A 20,154-nucleotide genomic window follows, 5' to 3' on the forward strand; every position below is an offset into this window, starting at 1 on the left:
CAGTAGACTGTGAAGCCAGGATTGAAAATCAAGTTTTGTCTTGTTTTTAACTTGAAAGCAGTGATTTTTCAATTGCTTCATAGCCTTTTGGCTAAAATCAAGTGTAAAGCAACGCTTTTCAAACATTGAGCATCAGAATCCCCTGAAGGGTTTCTCAAAATAAAGATTGCTAGGTCCCATCCCAAAGCTTCTTTTCAGAAGGTCTAGAATGGGGCCTGCCTGACAATTTGCATTTCTAAGAAGTTCCCAACTGCTGCTGGTCCAGGAACCACACTTCGAGACCCAGTGCTTTTTGGCAGATTTCTCAGCCCCAGCTGGATGTCAGAATCCCCTGGGGAGCTTCTAAAAATTACTGATGAAACCAGAATCTCTGGTTTGGGGCATGTATGTATCAGCTTTTTTCCTTTTCTTTTTTTTTTTTCTGTAAAATTTGTCCTTCTTTTTTTAATTTTAATCATTGTTCAAGTTCTTTTTTTTTTTAAAGCCCTTCAGGTGATTGTAATGTGCAGCGGAGTAGGAAACACCATTCTGCCTAAAGCTAAAGTTAAACTGCAGCTTTCCTTTAGTAGGAAACACCATTCTGCCTAAAGCTAAAGTTAAACTGCAGCTTTCCGTTAGAACTGGGTACCAAGCAAAGTGCTGGCCTTGAACACCTCCTGGGTGCTTAGTGAAGCAAGGCCACAGTGGTGTGTGGTTTTGCCCTGTGATGTTTTAAAAACAATAACTGAAGCCTAGAATTATTTTACTATTTTACTCATTCTAATTATTGGCTTGGCCAAACTTTTTTTTTTCATACAGTGGCTCTAGTTAGTGCTTAGTTTTCTAATTCCATTTGAAGCGATTTTGTTAGATTGTATTTGTTAGACAGCTCTCAAAATTGGTGAATTTTTGCATTTTAATATTGAAAATGGAAGAAGATATGCAAGTGTGTTTTAGTGTGTTAAGGTTTATTATTTCAAGAATGGTAAAAACGCAACTGAAACACAAAGATTTGTGCAGTGTATGGAGAAGGTGCTGTGACTGATCAAATGTGTCAAAAGTGGTTTGTGAAGTTTCTTGGAACTATTGACATTTTGGCCAAATAATTCTTTGTGGTGGGGCTGTCTTATGCATTGGAAGATGTGTAGCAGCTCCCCTGCCCTCTACCCACTAGAAGCCAATAGTGGGAGATAGCTGACACACTCAAAATGTCCAAATCAATAAAGTTGTTGGTGAAAATGAAAAGTGTGTCTTTTATTTTACAGAAAAAACCATACAGACTTTTTGGCCAACCTAACATTTGTGTTTATATTCCTTTTTAAATAATGTCTTGAATACCTTCATCAGTCTCTTGGGTGGATTATATGTTGGTGGTTGGCAGAAACAACTATTTCCCAATAGCTGACGAATTATAAAGTAGGTAAAGGAATATATCGAATTTTTTTAAAAGCAGACATCTTTGTAACTTACTGTACATTTAAAGTTCTGGTTATGAGTTTGTTCTTTTTTTCCTGAGATACTGTTGGAAACCTTATGTTTTTTGTCTTAGGGCACCAGTTGCTGGTTAGAACAGGTAATGATAGTTGTGCACCCAGGAGTACAAGTGAAAATGCAGTAGATTAACTGTAAAGGAGTTATTTCTTTTGTTATGTGATTCAGCTGATAAATACATACAACTAAGACATGAAATCATTTGTTGGCAAATGAAAAGAGTGGGCAAAATACCACATAATTTCATTAACCTTTAAGCAATGAAATTATAAATCCCTATGCAAATGTTAAGGTTATCATTGCCTATCACCCCCTTTTGATACCTACAGACTGTTAATTCTTCTCTGTCCTGCTGAGTCTTATTAAAACTTCTGACTGATGTACTTTTATTAAAAGGTTTAGAATTTACCAACTTAAAACACTTGCTTCACACTATCACCTCTAATTTAACTAGGCCATTAAACACAGTATTTTGCAAAGGGAAAAAGTCAATAGCTGTTTCTTTAAAAAATTAATAAATTGAAATGAATTTTAAACTCTGCTTAGAGGTGAGCAACTGCTATATTTTACTAGGTCTTTTGATAGTTGATTTGTTCTTTTAGTATGCAAATTTCAGGTTTACAAAGATCTACTGCTTTTATTTAAGAAATATGCCTGGAGGCTAGATTGGTAAGCTTTAGGGAGATATCTAGTTTGGTGTGAAATAAATAGTTGTTAAAGGATCACATGGATTGGGTCCCAGAAGAGGAAGAGTAGAGCTGAGATAGATTGAGAAAAACTGACTTCATTTCACTTCATTTGGCTAAAAATACCACTAAGTTAGAAATGAAGACATTGAATGATGACAATACAAAGAAAATTAGTGCGAATAAGCCATTTTGTGGGTGGGTGTAGATTTGTGAAAGTTCCAACTTGTGAGGAGTTTTAATGGAAGGATTTAGTATGTCCCTGACCTGAGAAGCTTGGCTCATCACTCTGGAAAGCCAGTGTCTTGAGAGAGAGCTGTATAGTTTTGGGAGGGAAGACTCTTCCAAGGAAGAAGGAATGGGTCACTCCCCTGGCTAGTCAGCAGCACCACTTTTGTTCAATGAGAAGATAGTGGTAAAAGAACATCTTCACATTCAAAAGAAAAGAACTTGAGGTTGCTGTTAGGTTGGAGACTCTCAGTAATCCGGTTTGCAAGTGTTATGCAAATAATGTAACAGACTTCCAACTTTGGAGAAGCATTTATATCACGGACCTTTTGGACACTCTGACTTCCAAACAGATTTTTTCCTTAATTAATGTAAAAATTATGAAATATATTTTTATATTGATATCTTACAGAATTCTCTCTTTTTTTAGGTACTTTGTCTTTCTGGATGTTTTTAAGCACTTAGGCTCTTAAAGATAAATATTTGAACAGCATCGTCTAGCAGTTGAAATGACCTCTGTGTATGCCTGTTGGCTGTGTATCTCTGGTGGTGGACAGTGAGGTACAGAGGGTGATGGGGAGACTGGAAGTCCCTCACCCCTTGCCATCAAGGATACCCTCTATGCAGGTATATATGTATGAATACATAGATTTACAAGCCTTTTTCTATTCAGCATCACTTTATTTTTATTTTTGGACTTAAAGATTATTTTTAAAACTTTTGAGTAGTTACTATGTTCACTTGATTCAAATTCAAAAAATTCAAGGGCTATAAAATCTCTCTCGTACATATCTTAGTCCCTTAATACTCACTTTTCAAGTACACATGTAACCAGTGTTAACCTTTTTTGTATATCCTAGAGATATGTATATATATGTAATCAATGTATTTATTTTTTTCTCATGCATTGATTTATATATTTACATTGTGAGTATTATATTTTGGAATTTCTAAAAAATGCCAGGTTACATTTAAAAATACAGAATGTATAGCCTTATTCAGATATGGAGTATTTCTGTAATTTAAAAAAAAAATATTGAAATTAGTTCAAGCACTAATATCTACCTTTGCTTGCAACTTTGTGAAGCAGAATTACATGCAAATCTTTGGAATGTCCCAGGGTTATGAAGCAAGGCCTGACTTGCCCTTGTGGCCTTAATAGATTGCCATGTTTCTGCAGCCCATATAGTTTTCATGGGCCTCAATAATGTTCTCTTGTTCTTGAGGAATTCTCACTTGGACATGTGGGGCTCAGAGCAGAGTCCTGTATTTCATTATTTCATGTGTATGGTATCTAGTTTTACTTCTAAGTTTCCATTTTCTGTGTGTTCTTATATTTGTATCTATACTTGGCTTTATTTAATTTGATGTTTTCTGATCTTAGTAGGGTGTATAAGTTCAAGAGTACTGGGGAGCATCTGAGAGTGTTTTTTGTTCTTCCAAACTTTACTTTTATTGAGTCAATAAAAAGTAGTGATTGAGAGTATGGGATCTAGTGCTAGATTGCCTGGGTTTAAGGTCCAAGAACATGACCTTGGGCAAGTTACATAACCTCTTCCTGCCTTAGGTTTCTTAACTGTGTGAAGTAACAATATTATGTACTTCAGAGATGTGATGATTAAATTATGTGATATAATTGTATAGTGGATATCAAATGTTAGCTATTTGTATTTCTGTGGTATAATTGTGTTATATTTGATTTTATACAATTTAGTATTTCTTACATTATAATTTTGAGATTTGGGTAACCTTGTAAGTCTTGATTCCAGAACTAAAATGTGACAACTCGAGAAAAAAACAACTTTTTTTTCTTTTCCTTGCTAGTTGAGAATAGGGTGTATATATATTTTTTCATGTTCTTTTTGTGTGTGTAGAGCAGCACCATTCAATACAATTACAATGCAATAATTTTTAATGGCCACATTAAATAAGTAAAAAGGAATAAGTTTAACTAATTTTGCAGGCGTACTTTATTTAACCCAATATATCAAAATTGTTATCAGTTCAACATGTAATCAATATAAAATTATTGATGTATTTTACATTCTTATTTTTGCATTGTTTTTAAACATCTATTCTGTGGCCATCATAAACAAAGCAACAAACAACAAGTGTTGGAGACGTTGTGGAGAAAAGGGGACCCTAGTGCATTGTTGGTGGGATTGCAGACTGGTACAACCACTATGGAAAACAGAATGGAATTTTCTCAGAAAACTAAAAATGGAACTGCCTTTGACCCAGTAATTCCACTGCTGGGATTATACCCTAAGAGCCCTGAAACACCAATTCAAAAGAACCTATGCACCCCAGTGTTTATAGCAGCACAATTTACAATAGACAAGTGCTGGAAGCAACCTAGGTGCCCATCAGTAAATGAATGGATCAAAAAACTGTGGTACATTTACATAATGGAATTCTATGCAGCAGAAAGAAAGAAGGAGTTCCTACCCTTTGCAACAGCATGGATGGAGCTGGAAAGCATTATGCTAAGCGAAATAAGCCAGGCAGTGAAAGATAAATACCATATGATCTCACCTTTAACAGGAACCTAAACAACAAAACAAAGAAACAAGCAAAATATAACCAAAGACACTGAAATAGAGAACAGGGTAACAGTGTCCAAAGAGGAGAGGGGAGGGAATTTCGGGGGAAGAGGGGAAGGGTTTACAGGAACAAGTATAAAAGACACATGGACAAAAACTAGGGGCGGGTGGAAATGGGAGGGAGATGGGGACGGCTGGGTGGGTGGGCTGGGATGGGAGTAAAAGATAGAAAATTGTACTTGAACAACAATTAAAATAAAATTAAAAAAATAAAATAAAAAAATACTATTTATGCCCCCCCAATGTATTCTGTATATTATATTTACAGTACATCTCAACTTGGACTAGCCATATTTCAACTGCCCAGTAAGCACATGTGACTAGTGATTACAGTACTGGACACACAGTTATAAAGTACTTTTGAAATGACTTCTAAATTTGTTCTTTTACATTAGGGAAGATTTTACAAAATATTTTACAACAAATGATAAAGCTAGATGCATCTCATAGGTGGATAGAAATTACAAATTTGTAGTGTGAAAAGAGAGGTCGGAGAAAGGTTTGGATTTGGGAATGATCAGTAAATATATATATATATATATATATATATGCTAATTGAAATCTTGAAGTCAGGGATAGAATGAAATTATGATATCCCTAAGGATAAAACCCTACGGAATTTCTAGAAAATAAGCCATGGGTAAAATAGAGAAAATCAATAGGACAGAGGATATTAGCAAGGTGGACATGCCCTGAAAACCAATGAAAGTGAATTTCAGAAAGGCTGGTGGGGAAGAGCACCAAATGCCATAGTTTAGCAGTGTGAAGAATAAAAATAGGCAATTATTTGGTTATTGCAAATCTTAGCAATGACTATTTTAGTAGAGTGATGACTAAGGAAGCCAACTTGTGGTAGTTTCAGTTGAAGTGAAGCCAGTAAGTCTATATTACTGTTTTATGAAGTTTGACAGGCATAGTTGGTAGAGTTGAAGTGTATTATTTGTGAAGGAGAAGGAGCTAATGGAGAGGAAAAGATTGAAAGAGGAGGGAAAAGAGAAAACTGATGAAGTGAGTTTTTAGAAAAGGCATGATGAATAGTATTGAGTGTATACATGGAGGGATTAGCAATGGAATGGAAGAGGGTCAATTATGAAATAGGCGTAAAAGTGCGATAAAATTCTCCTATGGGATAGGAGAATTTGTGTGCGATAGAGTGGGTTCTTAGTTTTAAGCAACAGCTAGTTTACGTTGCAGTTAGCTAGTTTAAGCAAAAAGGGAGATATTACACACTACTAATTTCTAAAAGTACCAAGGAACCTTACCTAACTCTTAATAAGCAAAGAAAACATATGTCAAGAGAAACATGTAGTTATACTATTCTAGTAGAAAAATCCATTGTCACTTCCCACTTGGAACATATGATACTAGGGATCATTTATTAGAATATCTGTGTGATTGTTAGAAGAATAAAATGTCTTCACAAGATTTGATCTCATTGTATAGGTAGTTACCACCTTGATTTGCTCACTTCTTTCTAGGTCTTACATGGATTTGTCTGATTAGTTGAATCTGGGTCCGCTGTAGAAGGCCGAATGCAAATGTATCTGGAAAATGTAGCTTTTAGCTTTGGAGGCTATGTACTACAGGAAGTTAGAGTACATGCCAGAAAGTTAGAGTACAGGTTGGGTGGTTCTGGCTCTTGATCTGTCTCATGAGTTGCAGTCAAGATGTTACCCAGGGTAATAGTCACCTGAATATTTGAGCAGCCTGGATGATCCACTTAAAAACTGAACAAAAAGGAAAAAGGACTCATGGAGATGGACAACAGTGTGGTGATTGCTGGGAGGGAAGAGAATATAAGGGGACTAAATGGTAATGGAAAAAAATAAAATAAAGATTAAATTAATTCTGGTCAAGATGAAAGTGTAGGTAAGCTTGCTTTGCCTCCTCGCACAACCATAAGGATAACAACAAATCTAAAAACAAAAACAATCAGAACTGCCAGAAGATTGAACTGTATGGACGTCTGACAACCAGGGATTTAAAGAAGAAATATTCATCTAGATGGGTATAGGAGAGGCAGAGGGATTTGGTGTGGTGTGGTGAAGTGGTAGCTGTGAGGCAGTGACAGCGAGGCAGCCACAGTGGGGCAGTAGCTGCGGTGGCTGGTGGAACAGGCGGTCCCACATTCACGTGTGGTAGATAAAAACTGGGAGGGATAATTGGGGAGCAAATGATCCCAGCCCCAGGCAGACTGTGCAGCCCAGGGTTCTAGTACCTGGAAAATAAAACCTTATAACCTCTGGCTATAAAAGCCAGTGAGGATTGGGGTGGTGGAAGAAACTGCCAGTCTCTTAGGAGAGTCCATTTAAAGGGCCCATGATGTCCTAGAACATACATTAACTCACTCACTTTGGGAATCAGCACCAGGGTAGCAGCTAGATGGGCACCAGTCACTTATAAGAAGTGGGGGAAGTGCCTGGAAATGGAGTGAGAAAGCCATGCAAGCCACATTGTTCCCTCTCTGACCCCTCCCCCGCATACAGTGCCACAAAGCGATGAGGTGGGTTGCACCACCCTGAAGAATACCTACCCCCTTACAACATCACAGGTGCATTGACACAGGGAGTCCAAGCAGCTCTATCTAATACACAGAGACACAGGGAGGCTGCAAAATTGAAGAGACAAAGAAATATGGCCCAAATGAAAGAATAGACCAAATCTCCAGAAAAAGAACTAAGTGACATAGAGATAGCCAACCTATTAGATGCAGAGTTCAGAACCACTGGTAATCAGTATGCTCACAGAAATGGTTGAGTATGGCCACAAAATAAAAGAAGAAGTGAAGGCTATACAACATGAAATAAAGAAAATATACAGGGAACCAACAGTTGAAGGGAAGAAGACTAGGACTCAGATCAATGATTTGGAACAAAAGGAAGAAATAAACATTCAACTGGAACAGAAGGAAGAAGCAAGAATTCAAAAAAATAAGAGGGTTAGTAACCTTTTGTCCAACTTTAAACATACCAACAGATGAATCATAGGGGTGCCAGAAGGAGAAGTGGAAGATCAAGAAATTGAAAACTTATTTGAAAAAATAATTAAAGAAAACATCCCAAATTTCATGAAGGAAATAGATACAAGTCCAGGAAGCTCAGAGAATTTCCAACAAGTTGGACCCAAAGAGGGCCATACCAAGACACATCATAATTAAAATAATTAAAATGCCAAAGGTTAAAGATAAACAGAGAATCTTAAAAGCAGCAAGAGAAAACGAGACAGTTACCTACAAAGGAGTTTCCATAAGACTATCAGCTGATTTCTCAAAAGAAACCTTACAGGCAAGAAGGGACTGGCAAGAAGTACTCAAAGAGATGAAAAGCAAGGACCTACATCCAAGATTACCCTATCCAGCAACGTTATCATTAAAAAATTGAAGAGCAGACAAAGTGCTTCCCAGACAAGGTAAGGGGAAAGGAGTTCATAGTCACCAAGCCCTTATTTGAAATGTTAAAGGGACTTATTTAAGAGAAAGAAGATAAAAACTATGAACAGCAAAATGGCAACAAACTCACAATTATCAACAATTGAACTTAAAAAAACAAAACCAAAAAGGCAAACTAAGCAAACAACTAGAATAGGAACAGAATTGCAGAAGTGGAGATCACAGGGAAGGTCATCAGCGGGGATGGGAATGGGGAAAATGGGGGAAAAGTACAGGGAATAAGAAGCATAATTGGTTTGTACAAAATAAATACGGTTGTTAAGAACAGTATGGGAAACAGAGAAGCCAAAGAACTTATATGTACAACCCATGGACATGAACTAAGGAAGGGATTGCTGGAGGAAATGTGGGTACCAGGCAGAGAGGGGGAGGGGGGAAAATGGGACAACTGTAATAGCATAATCCATAAAATATACTTAACAAAAAGGTTGAGTGGCTCATGTACTATGCTGTTAAGTTGATTCTTGCTATTTGGCAAGAGGCCACATGGACCAGTCCACAGGGCTGTTTGTGTTACATCTCCTGATGTAACAACTGGCTTCATCCAGAGCAAGTTATCTAAAAGAAAAGAGCAAGGGGTAGGTGCAGTATCTGTTAGGACCTAGCATCAGAAGTCAGTCACCGTCACTTCCTCTGTATTCTGTTCCATTCAGACTAGCCTGATACAGTGAGGGAGGGGACTACACAAAGGCATGAATAACACAAGATAAGGATTTGGGGGCCTTCTTGGAGGCTGGTTACTATGCCTCCCCCTATACCCCCACCTTTCTTTGACAGCAGAAATTGATCACTTGTCTGTAGAAGCGAAAAACAAAATTCTTTTAATAGAGTGGAACTGGCCAGGAATTTGGTTTGAAGGTGGTTATTGTTAAATATGAAGGGTACAGAGTATGCATTATCCTGTCAGTTGTTTGAGAGATCCAGAAATGCTGTTCTGTTACTTGTTCAGTCTTCTTTTCTAAAGGCAGAGCATGTATCATAAAAATCACAACTCAATCTAAGTGTGTGTGTTTTGATGTTTGGAGATAATAAGGTTGTGATACTTTGTCTTCCAGAATAGCTCTCCTATTCTCATCTATGAAATTAGGAGGTCTGACTAGTTCTCCCTGTGGTCCTTTCTCAGTCTCAATTCTCTAAGATCCTGACTAACTTTGAGAATTGGAGTGAACGTCACTGTGACGTACTAGATAGATGTAGGTCATTCTGCCATGCCTCGGTCACATCATCTTGTTTACTTCTTTCACATCATGTATCACAATTGAAATGATATTTCTGATATACTCATCTGCCTGTATCCTTTCTCCCCTCCCCCAAATGAAGCTCCAGAAGGGCAAACTTTTTCTTGTCCTCTGCAGAATTCCCAGTACCGACTGCTGTGCCTGCTAGATGCTCAGGAGGTTAATTATTTTTTGAGAGAATATGCTACATGATTGTTATTTCAAGCAGGCCATCTCAAAAGCCCCCCGCCCCCCCCACACACTTGGTTTATGTCTTCTTAGGTTTTCAATCTTAACCTTTTTTGCGGGGGAGGGGAGCGACACAAGATTTTCTCTGTTGTGAATGCTTTCCTGTCTCATTCAGAGTTGGTGCCTGGAAGGTTCTCTGACCTGGTTTCTTTCTGATACAGGTTATTCTGAGTCTGTGATTACTATTTAAAATAATTCTTTTAAAAGATGTGTTGGGTCATCCTGTGATTTTGTGCTATGTAAACTGGAAGCCACGTTTCTTTTTTGCTTTCCTGGCTCCCCCTTTTTGCTTGTCATAAAGGATCCTTTTTGTCTGAGTTACGTTGTTAGTTTTGACCTTGTCTGCATCCATTTACCTAAGGATTCTGACTTTGATATATACAGAACAGGAAAGTCACAATATCCACCCTTGGGTACATGCTAACATCTTTTTTCTCTTCACTGTGCCTGGCTTGCAGAGAATACAGGGCTGTGTAAATTGGTAACAGTTTAAAGCTGAGGTAATGCTCTGCCAGAAAGTAGTGTTTCTGGATATTTACCCGAGATCTGCAAGAGTCTATATACCTCCATTATTTCCTTAGTGTGAACATCTCAATTCTGGACTGATTATTTGTATGCATTCCAACCTGCCTCTGAGATTTTAGACTGTCTTCAGCAAAGGTTCTTGACAGTTTTTTGGACTGTGGATCTTTTTGCAAACCTGACAAACTGTTGACCTCTACAGAGAGATATCCGTTTATATAAACCCACAGATTTTACATCAGTCGAACCAACTCATGGCCCAGGATGGCTATTAATGTTGTCCAACGCAAAGATTGTAAATTTACTTAAAACATTATTTGATTTTCAACTTAAAGCATTTTCAACTTAAAATATTATGGATGTTCAATTTAAAGAAAAACTTGATCGTTTCTCTTTAGTGGACTTTCATAGGTCCTATTTTCTGAGAGACAAATGTCCCGTGCTTCACATTCATGCCTCATTCATGCCATCGCTATTTGGCAGCAACTACATTTGTGAGCAACTATTTTCAAGAATGAAACACATTAAGAGTAAAGTTAGAACCAAAATAGGTGATGAGCACCTTGAGAACTCATGAGAATTGCAACTACTTCTGTCACACCAGATACTGATGCACTAGTTTCTCAATACAATGTCAAACATCCCACTAGTTTTATGTTGCCCTCTTTTATAATAAAACATTTTAAAAATCAGTGACATTTTGTTACTTAGATATGTACATTTTCCTATATTAGTAATCACAAACTTGAGACCTGCGTGATGACTTTAAAAGATTATCAAAAGGGCTGCTGCAAAAATTAGGGTAATTATGTGAGGGTTTTTTTCATATCTGTGGTGCCGGATGTCACGAAAATCATGCAGAGACCTTTTTTTTGCTCATCAGTTTTTGTTAGTATTTGTGTATTTAATGTGTGGGCCAAGACAGCTCTCCTTCTAGTGTGGTCCAGAGATGGCAAAAATTTGGACACCCCTGTTTTACATATATCATTTAGGACTGTATAGATTCCTGAAGGCCATCCATGTATCAAGATTAAGGACCTCTAATCTGAATTATTATTATTATTTTTGTATTTTAATTGCTGTGGGAAATCCTTGGAAAGACTGAAAAAGGACTTATTAGTTAAGACTCAGAACATTACTGATTTTGGAGGTTCTTCTCCCATCTTGAAATATCCAAGAATCAGACTACTAGCTCATTCAAGCAAACTCTTGTCCAGGTCAGGATTCAGAATTCAGGCTGGGTTTATTTTGAAGACAACAACATAACTATGCCTTTTGTGATCTTGCAGGTACCCCTACATTAGCCAGATTGGATGTATGTAAAAAGAGGCATAGGTATATCTGGATCATGAGGTAAGCAAATGGCACTTCTCTTTTGTTTCTCCATCTCAATTCAGTCCTCTGGCAGCATGTGGTTATTTCCTATCATCCACACTTTACTGCCCTGTGGGTCAGTAAGGTGATAACTGTTTCTAAAGAGAAGGAAGCAGCCTTTCTTAAATTTTACCAGATTACTTCCTGTGCTGCTTGAAGTCAGATTTCTTTATTTTTATTTTATCTCATTTTTATTTCGTATATTCACACTTCCATAGTAGATAAAAATTCCTCGCTCTTCTTTTTATGTATATATTTTGGAGAGTTGTGGACAGCTCTCATATTGTTCCTTGGTTGTCAGCCAAGTTACACACATTTAACTCCTTTAATCTTTCTTTGTAATCCTGTCAGCTTGGCTGCTTTTTCTAGCCCCCCCCCCCCCATTTCTTTTGCATCAGTAATAAACAAGAAAAATCAGGCTATTGGCTAGCTTCTTCTTTACCTTTCACTCTTTTTGCTTCCTCATTTTGCCTCATATTCCTTGTTGAACTAAAGCCAGCCAGACATCATTCTCTGGACCACTTTGGCAATACATGAATGCCTTGCCTACAACTATCAGTAGCCCACGTGGTAATAGCATCAGCAGTATATCCTAGAGGAAAGAAAGGAAATGTAAAAGGAGAACAGTGAGGAGCAAAATAATGCATTCTTTGATTATATGGCAGACTTACTTTTGCCACCCAGAGTAAATCATTGTACCTGGAACCCTTACCACAGGTTTTGTATTCCCAAAGTGCTGTGCAGGGGCATTAATTTGCATAATAAAGAAAGTCTGTATATTGTTTGAAGTTTGGCCACATTTCTTACTCGATTTCTTCCCCATGTTCTCTCTCCCACCATCGCCTTTCCCAACACTGATGTGATTGCTATCAGAATTCGTTGCCATGAACAAAACTGGGCAGGGGACCATTTTGTCAGAAATTAGATAGGCTCAGGTGGTAAATGCTCCACGCCTCCATGTGGAACATCTGAGGCAAGTGCTTTAGTTCTTGCTATTTCTGTAACAGCTGTTGGTCTTCTTTTAACAGCAGATTCAGTGGGGATGTACAGGAGAAAGAGTCTCTGTACCAGGGGTGTCCAACCTTTTGGCATCCTTGGGCCACACTAGAAGAAGAGTTGTTTTGGGTCATACATTGAATACATAAACACTCATGAAAATGGATGAGCAAAAATAGAGGTTTTAAGTAAATTTATGATTTTGTGTTAGGCCTCATTTCTAGCCATCCTGGGCTGCATGCGGCCCATGGGCCGTGGGTTGGACACCCCTGCTTGGTGCTTTTCATCAGCAGTGTATTAGTTTCATAACTCTCCTTCCTCATCTCGCCCTGATTGGCAGGGAGAGAAGCATACTGCTTCTACATGATGCTGAGCTTAGTGTAAAGTATGCCAGCATGGGATCTGGGCTTGTCACAGTATATTCTTTCTTTTCATTTGGTTTGTAGAAAATGGATCTCTACCTCTTCTTATCTTGTGTGTTAGAGAGAAAAAGTTCACACCTCAAGGAGCTAATTGCTTATTGGTATTTTAGTCACCAGATTCAGGTAGTGTATTTAGTTGAACTTTGCAATAGCACATACTTGGCTTTCTCGTTTGTGTTAGCTATGCATCTAGTACAGAATTGAATAGTATAGAAGAGACGGTTTTCCTGTTTGTGTCTGTGGCAACTTTGTAGATGATCTGTGGTTTAATCCTTTAAACATTTTGATCTTTTATCACCTCCTTCCCTGTAAAGGCATAAAATATTCAGATTCTAATGTTATAATCTTTTAGTAAGATTACTTAATTTTGGAGAAATCAAGGTTAGAAAAGCAGTTGACATAGTTAGTTGTCTTTGAATAGTGACCTAAAATTTTTAATACTTATATTAGTTATTTTTTTGGCAGATTTTATGGTCTTCCTTTATACTGTTAGAATTTAAATAAGATTATGTGATTATGAATCATGTATTTTTTAAATGTATTTCTGGCCTCTTAAACAGGTATGTATATGACTTAGATCCCTTTTAGTCTGATTTTTTAAAATGTTAATCTCTCACATGGCTTTTAAACTGTCGACAATATTGTGCTCACACTAATTTCTTTAGGCAGTTGATTCTTTCTTCAGCATAACTTTTGTTTCTTGGGTCTTTTCAAGACCTGTCAAAGAAAACAAAATGCTAACCTGACTTTAAAGGGGCAAAATAAAAAAAATCCTCCCCCCTCCATGCTATATTATTCTTTGTTCTCTGTGTGCATCAAAGTGACAGTCCCACACTGTCTCAATTGAGGGAGTCTCACACAAAAATAAAAAACAGCCTGGCACTGTTCTAGGATGGCAGCCAAAATGTTTTGTGTAGCTTGGTTCTGGCGGAGGTTTTCATAAGGCAAAAGGGTCTACCCTCCCCACATCACCAAAGACATGCAGCCTCAGTCTTCACTGCTTATACCATTTCTTTTCCTGTGCCGCCTTCTTTCTTCACAAAGCCCGCCATCATGAAAAAATTTTTTTTTCTTAAATAGTAACATCATTTTTCTCACAACTTCCACATTTAGTGAATGGCATTGTTCCTTATAGAAGCTTGTGCTAAATTTGCCTTTTCCAGCTCTCTTAGAGATTTCCTTCACAGTTGCATTTTTGCCACAGTTTTCAGAAAACCCTTCTGAATGTTGCTAACTTTGGTCATTTTGACATAGTGATTTTGATTGGTTGGAATCTTGCTTGATAGGTTAATATTTGAGCAGAAGCTTTTGTATAATAGTTGTTTGTATTATATGGATTTTTATGCCAATATATCTCTTGCTGAGACCAAAAAGTCTGCCATTGTTTTCTATTTTTGTCTAGAATTCAGGGTCAGTTCATATCTTTTACAAACAGAATATTCATCTTTAGAATGCCTGATAATGGTTGCTAGATAACCTGATGAACTTCCATTAAATAGAAGGATGTACATTAAAAAAGTTTTTTTGAAATCAAAATGCAAGACATGGAAGTGTTTTCAGATTTCTCAATACCCACTAAATTATAGTTACCTAGTGTTAAAAGGCATGTGGTAATGTGGCATTATGATTTTTAAGTGATGATTTGAGTAGGAGACTAGATTTTTGTTGTGAGCAAACATTCTATGATAGAATGTTCCTCAAAATGTAAATGTTTTCTGTTGTATTAAGCAAAAACAAATAATTTATTTTAAAGTGATCTATTTTAAAAATGAGTGTTTTGCAGTTAAGAATAATTAAATAGGCAGAGTATGTTTTCTTAGGAGATTGATATTATTTTGACTAATATTTTTAAAAATTGTCAATTATTTTTGGCAGTAAGAAATTACTTTGGGAGGAGAAACTTATGTATTTTTGTAACAGTGAAGCATATATGCCTGAAAAGAAGTATGTAGTACTTCATGTTAGAATTATCAACGTAAAACATTTTATATGCCATGTATACTGGGAAATACTATATCTATATAGTACATGAAGATGAACTTGTGCAATTTAACAGTTGTTTTTTCCCAAGGATTTATCTTTAATTTAGAAAATGCTTTAAAGTCATTAAGAGGATTTGTAAAATAGGTATGTCAGAATATGCATTAAATAAACTCACCTGTTATTTTCTCTCATTCTCAAGACAGATTCAGCAACATATTGGCTCATTACTTAAACAAAACAAACAAATATTCAAATTGCTTTGTATATAATGCACCTGTAATAAATACTGTGCTTCTCCATTTCCCAATGCTGTGTTTTTAACTTGTGTTTAAGTAGCTTTTTCTGTAGAGCTGCTGAAGTCAAGCTGGGTGAGGTACCTTTAAGTTATATCAATTAAATCTTTAGGTCAGCATTTTAAATTTCAGAATTATGACATTTTGAGAAGGAATGCCAGTGAAACTGTTTTTTTTTTACTCTCTTGGTCCTGTTAAGTGCATGACTGTCTTAAATCCTCTGTACCCAAGGCCTGATGATACTAGAATAGGTAGTTAAAAATGATACAGACCAAAAACTCTCATTCTGTATGAGAGTTCACATATGTAGAATAGTGTTTATTATATATTAAATACTATTTGTTGACTTGAAATACATTTTCTCCAGTGGCATCATTTTTTTTTTTTTTTGCAATTAAGCCCTTTACCTTTCTGTGGTAGGAATATATCTTTTGGTGACTTAGGAATTGCAGCGTGGATTGTCCTAATTATTTGTTTATTCTAACTATGCACAGAGGTGTAATAGAAATATATTTCAGACCTGTAATATTTGAGCAGGGGTTTTTTTTGGTAAATGCTATTGAGTTTCTCATTTTTGTATGTAATAAATCCTACAGTTTTGTTTAATTTGCAACACATATCAAAGCTATTATATGTTATGATTTGATGTTAAACAATTTTAGGAATTATGATTTAGTAACATTTGTAGAAACATGGAAAAATAAATTTATTAAGAGATGACAAAGCAAAGTTGGATAAACACTAAATATCATTATAAATTAGGATCTTATTTTATTATATTCAGTATCATATGTAATTATAGCTAACATTTTACTTCATTTTAATATCAGTAAACATAACCCTTGGGTAGGTGATTTGACTGTCTTGTTTGATATTAAATATTGGTAATATACAATAACAAATAGTGATTTCTAAGTTTATCTGGTCAAAACTATTAGTAACACCCCCTCAAGCATATGGTATATACTTTAGTGTTAAAATCCAAAGGAGAGGATATTGCATGAAAGGATATGTGTTAATTCAGTTGTTTGGTTCCCCTCTCCCTCATTTTTGATCATTTTAATTTTCCCTGCCTGACATCTTATATTATCATTCTGTAGAATACTTTTGCAAGTATTTCATATGTTTTCTGTGGCATCTCACACTGCTCACTTTTTATCCAGAGTACCATATGAGTTCCCCCCTTTTAGGTTTACGCTGCATATTTTAAGCTGCTGATAGTGTAAGTTGATTGCAAGGTAAAGTGACATTTAGCTTTTTGAGCTAGTCTCATTTTTAGCATGAGAGCAGGTTTTTTTCCTCCCTGTCCTAAATCTTCTCATATTTCCCAGTGAAACAGTCTTACTAACACCAAACAAAGACATTCAGAGATTTGGCTACAGCAGCAATTGAAATGCATCAAAAAGTGGCTACTACAATACAATTTTATTAATGAATGATCTACATTGGTTCCAGCTGTGTCCATGTGATTAGGCCTTCACCAGGCAACAATGGGTGTTTCCCTACTGCTTTTATTTGATTTCCAAGAATGTGTCATCTGTTACATCAGCCCCTGCCAATATGCCCCTTGTAAAAGTATTTTGTTTTTTTTCCTTCCAAATTTCTGAAGCATAAGTTGAATACCCACACACATCCCTGCCGAAATATTGTTTTTAATGAATAGTGGCCTAGGTTTGTATGCCTGGTGTTGCATACCAACATTTCTGAACATAAATTCAAGTAAACATTTATTGAGTTTATCAGTAAATTTTTGGAAGTGTAGTTGTCTGGTAATGCTAAAGATAGACTATTTTCACTTCTACATTTTCATCTTAATATTTTATTACAGTGGTATAATGTGTTATAGAGGTGGACAAGCTTGCAGATTGAAATGGGGATCGTCCAGATTGTTCCCTTCCCTGGACCATATGGTATAGTTCTAAAAGCTTTTTGTATGCTGTCTGTTCAGTTTATTGTAAACTCAATCTTTAGTGCACCTAAAAAGATAACCAAATAAAAATGGGCCTGAGAAAAAGGCCTTTATATCACGTAAGGGCCTTAGAAATACTTGTTTTCAAGCAGATAACTGTGGATGAAGTTGAAGTTGAGATGATACGGAGATTTGTCATTCTGTGAATATTCTTTTGAGTTCATGTGGATTGTTGTAGATTGCCTTTCAATACTGGTTTTGAAAACGAAGAAATTTATGTTATCTAACTACACTTACTATCCTTATTTATCCCATTCTGTCAGCCTCGTGAGTAAGAGAATGTAGCTTTTGTCTAGTTTACAGAAAAGCTTCTACCTGTGAACAATGCCAAGGAATATATAAACACCAGGTTTTACAAGTATATCTGGTCTTATTTATTTATTTATTTTTATAGATTTCAGTGAGAATTTAGGGCTAGGTCTTTCAATAATTATATCCCGTTAGCCTTTGCACTTAAGAGATTGTTGAAAATTTTCTAATTCTATTCCCTCTACATCTGACCTATTATGGTTCCATATTTCTGTTTAGGAAAATAAGAAAAGAAATTGCTTATTCTGTATGCTCATTCTCTTTAAAAGCTGAGAATGGAGTGATTTCTTCTGCTTCTCACTCCCGTTCTCTCCAAAGTAAGACACTGCCAGAGAGAGCATTAGACATTACCCATTGCTTCTTGGCACAAGAGATTTGAAGCTGAAATTCTACCCAATGCAAAAACAGGAGAGCCTGTGAGGAGCACACTTCTCTACTCTATCATTACCCTGAACCACTGAAAGTGTGACTGAGAGGACCTCAGTGTTACTGGAATGTGTCATTTTGCTCTGAATGGTCACAATGAAATATATTCGAACAAAAAAAAAACCCAACAAAATGTAGGTGTGACCTATGGAGATGATAGTGATTGATATTAATGAATGTTTTCAACACTGTACTACAGAAAATATCCCAAGTATTCTACACATTTAAACTATGTCCAATGGAAATGTATATGGAAAAATGATTAGTTTAAGGAATTTACTAGAGATAGATGAGATATTATAATAATATAATAATGCTAGTGGTGAATTGGACACAAAATACTTGTTGGATATATATTTTTCAAGATTGAAAATTTGTCATAAACAGAACTGCTGATTTCAAGTTGGGGAGTCATTTCTATTTAAAAAGGTACTGTTATCTCGTGGTCTTTCATTTATTATAAAGCTACTTTACAAAACTGAAAACATAGTTTATACCTACAAACAAGCTAGGTTCTTCCTTTTCTCTCTCTATTCTATTTCCTTACCCCTTTCTTCCTAACTTGAGCTATACATTTGTATGTGTATACATATATGAATTATCTATGGCATACTATGAAAATGTTATTTTATAAGTTTGAGGAATCGAAGATTTCAGTTAGGAAAAGAAATAAAAATCTTGTAATGACTATACAATGAATAGGTTTCCACAGAGGAATTGAAACACAATTATTAAAGCAATCTAGATTACTAAAAGTGGTAAGATAATTGTGGACCTGCAAACTCAAAATTGTTTCAATTTCTTCTAGCTACAAAGGACTAAATCATAGCCAAAATCAAAGAAAGAAGAGCCATAGGTAATGTAACTCAAATATCTCCTCTTTTTTTATAGCTTTCCTTTAATGGTAAAATACCTTTGGCTCCGGGTAGTAGAAAATCTGTCTTCTCATGTTAGAAGTCTGGAGGTTGTTAGTTTACAGGTAACTGATGCTATCAGAGATCCAGGTAACTGGAAAGGAAAACTTCCTTTTCCACTATCGTTAGCATATAACTTTTGCTTCTTATTTCATAAATGACTTTGTTTTATACCTATAGAAACTGTGTTTACCTTGAAGCGGGATGAAAAGCCAAGGGAGCTTAGAAACCTTCTCTTCATGAGGAGCTGTGTCTTTTTCTTTCAAAAAGGATGCCTACTCATGGGGACATCTACCTACATCTCATTATAATGTGTCACATAATTTCCTCTGGAATGAGATAAAAATCATTTTAGCTTCCCAGCCTCTTCTGGAGGAAGGCAAGGAGAAGGAGAATTGTAATGAGTGAATTTGTGAAGGGCTGTGGACTAAATTTTATAGAATTGTTATTATTAAGGGGCATCGATGTGAAGATGTCAGAGTTGCTTTGAGAGGGAAATACTATTCAATTATAAGAGTTATAGGAAAATCCTCAAAATGATTTAGTACCAGCACTTTTGTTTGAGCACATTATTCCATGAGTAAATAAAAATATAATTTCTTTTTAACTCTATGTATAGACAGTTGTTTAAACAAAGACATTGTAGTACTCAAACATTTAGATTACAGTTTTCTAAGAAATAAGCAAACAGGTCATTTGATAATTTATATTATTGATGTTGATTTACAAGAAGAACTTATTAGATCCTTGCAACTCTTAAGACCAAAGGCACAGTAAGTCAGATTTTATCTTAGATGGCATTTTGAGTATGTTATGCCTTTTAAACTCCTGGAGTGACAGTTTCATGTTTTTCAACACACATGCAAATGGTACATACAATAGAAAACATCTCCGAAAGAAGCTGTAAGAATTCATCTTTATACCTGCTTGCTTTGCACTACACTGTCTTAGAAGAAAGCAGGATAACTCTTCTTTCAAAATCTGCAAAAGAAATGGGTCAGAGTGTAACTTGGTAGTGTGAGTCAGTGCCTCAAAACTCCTCCAG

At 36.1% G+C, this 20,154-nt stretch overlaps 1 protein-coding gene across 14 annotated transcripts in view; it reads left to right on the forward strand.

Moving 5' to 3' along the window:
• Nucleotides 1-20,154, forward strand: part of GTDC1 (glycosyltransferase like domain containing 1) — a 388,750-nt gene that overhangs the window by 100,082 nt on the left and 268,514 nt on the right. For 12 of the 14 annotated variants that reach the window (XM_036023527.1, XM_036023526.1, XM_036023525.1 and 9 more), the window contains one exon: nt 11,713-11,776. The gene's annotated coding sequence lies outside the window, so the exon portion shown is untranslated. Of the gene's footprint in view, nt 1-2,394; nt 3,012-11,712; nt 11,777-18,833; nt 19,052-20,154 lie in introns of those variants that run through there. The other 2 variants (XM_036023533.1, XM_036023536.1) reach the window with 2 other exon arrangements.

This window comes from Phyllostomus discolor, chromosome 4, assembly GCF_004126475.2.
Source record: "Phyllostomus discolor isolate MPI-MPIP mPhyDis1 chromosome 4, mPhyDis1.pri.v3, whole genome shotgun sequence".
NCBI classification, from domain to species: Eukaryota; Metazoa; Chordata; class Mammalia; order Chiroptera; family Phyllostomidae; genus Phyllostomus; species Phyllostomus discolor.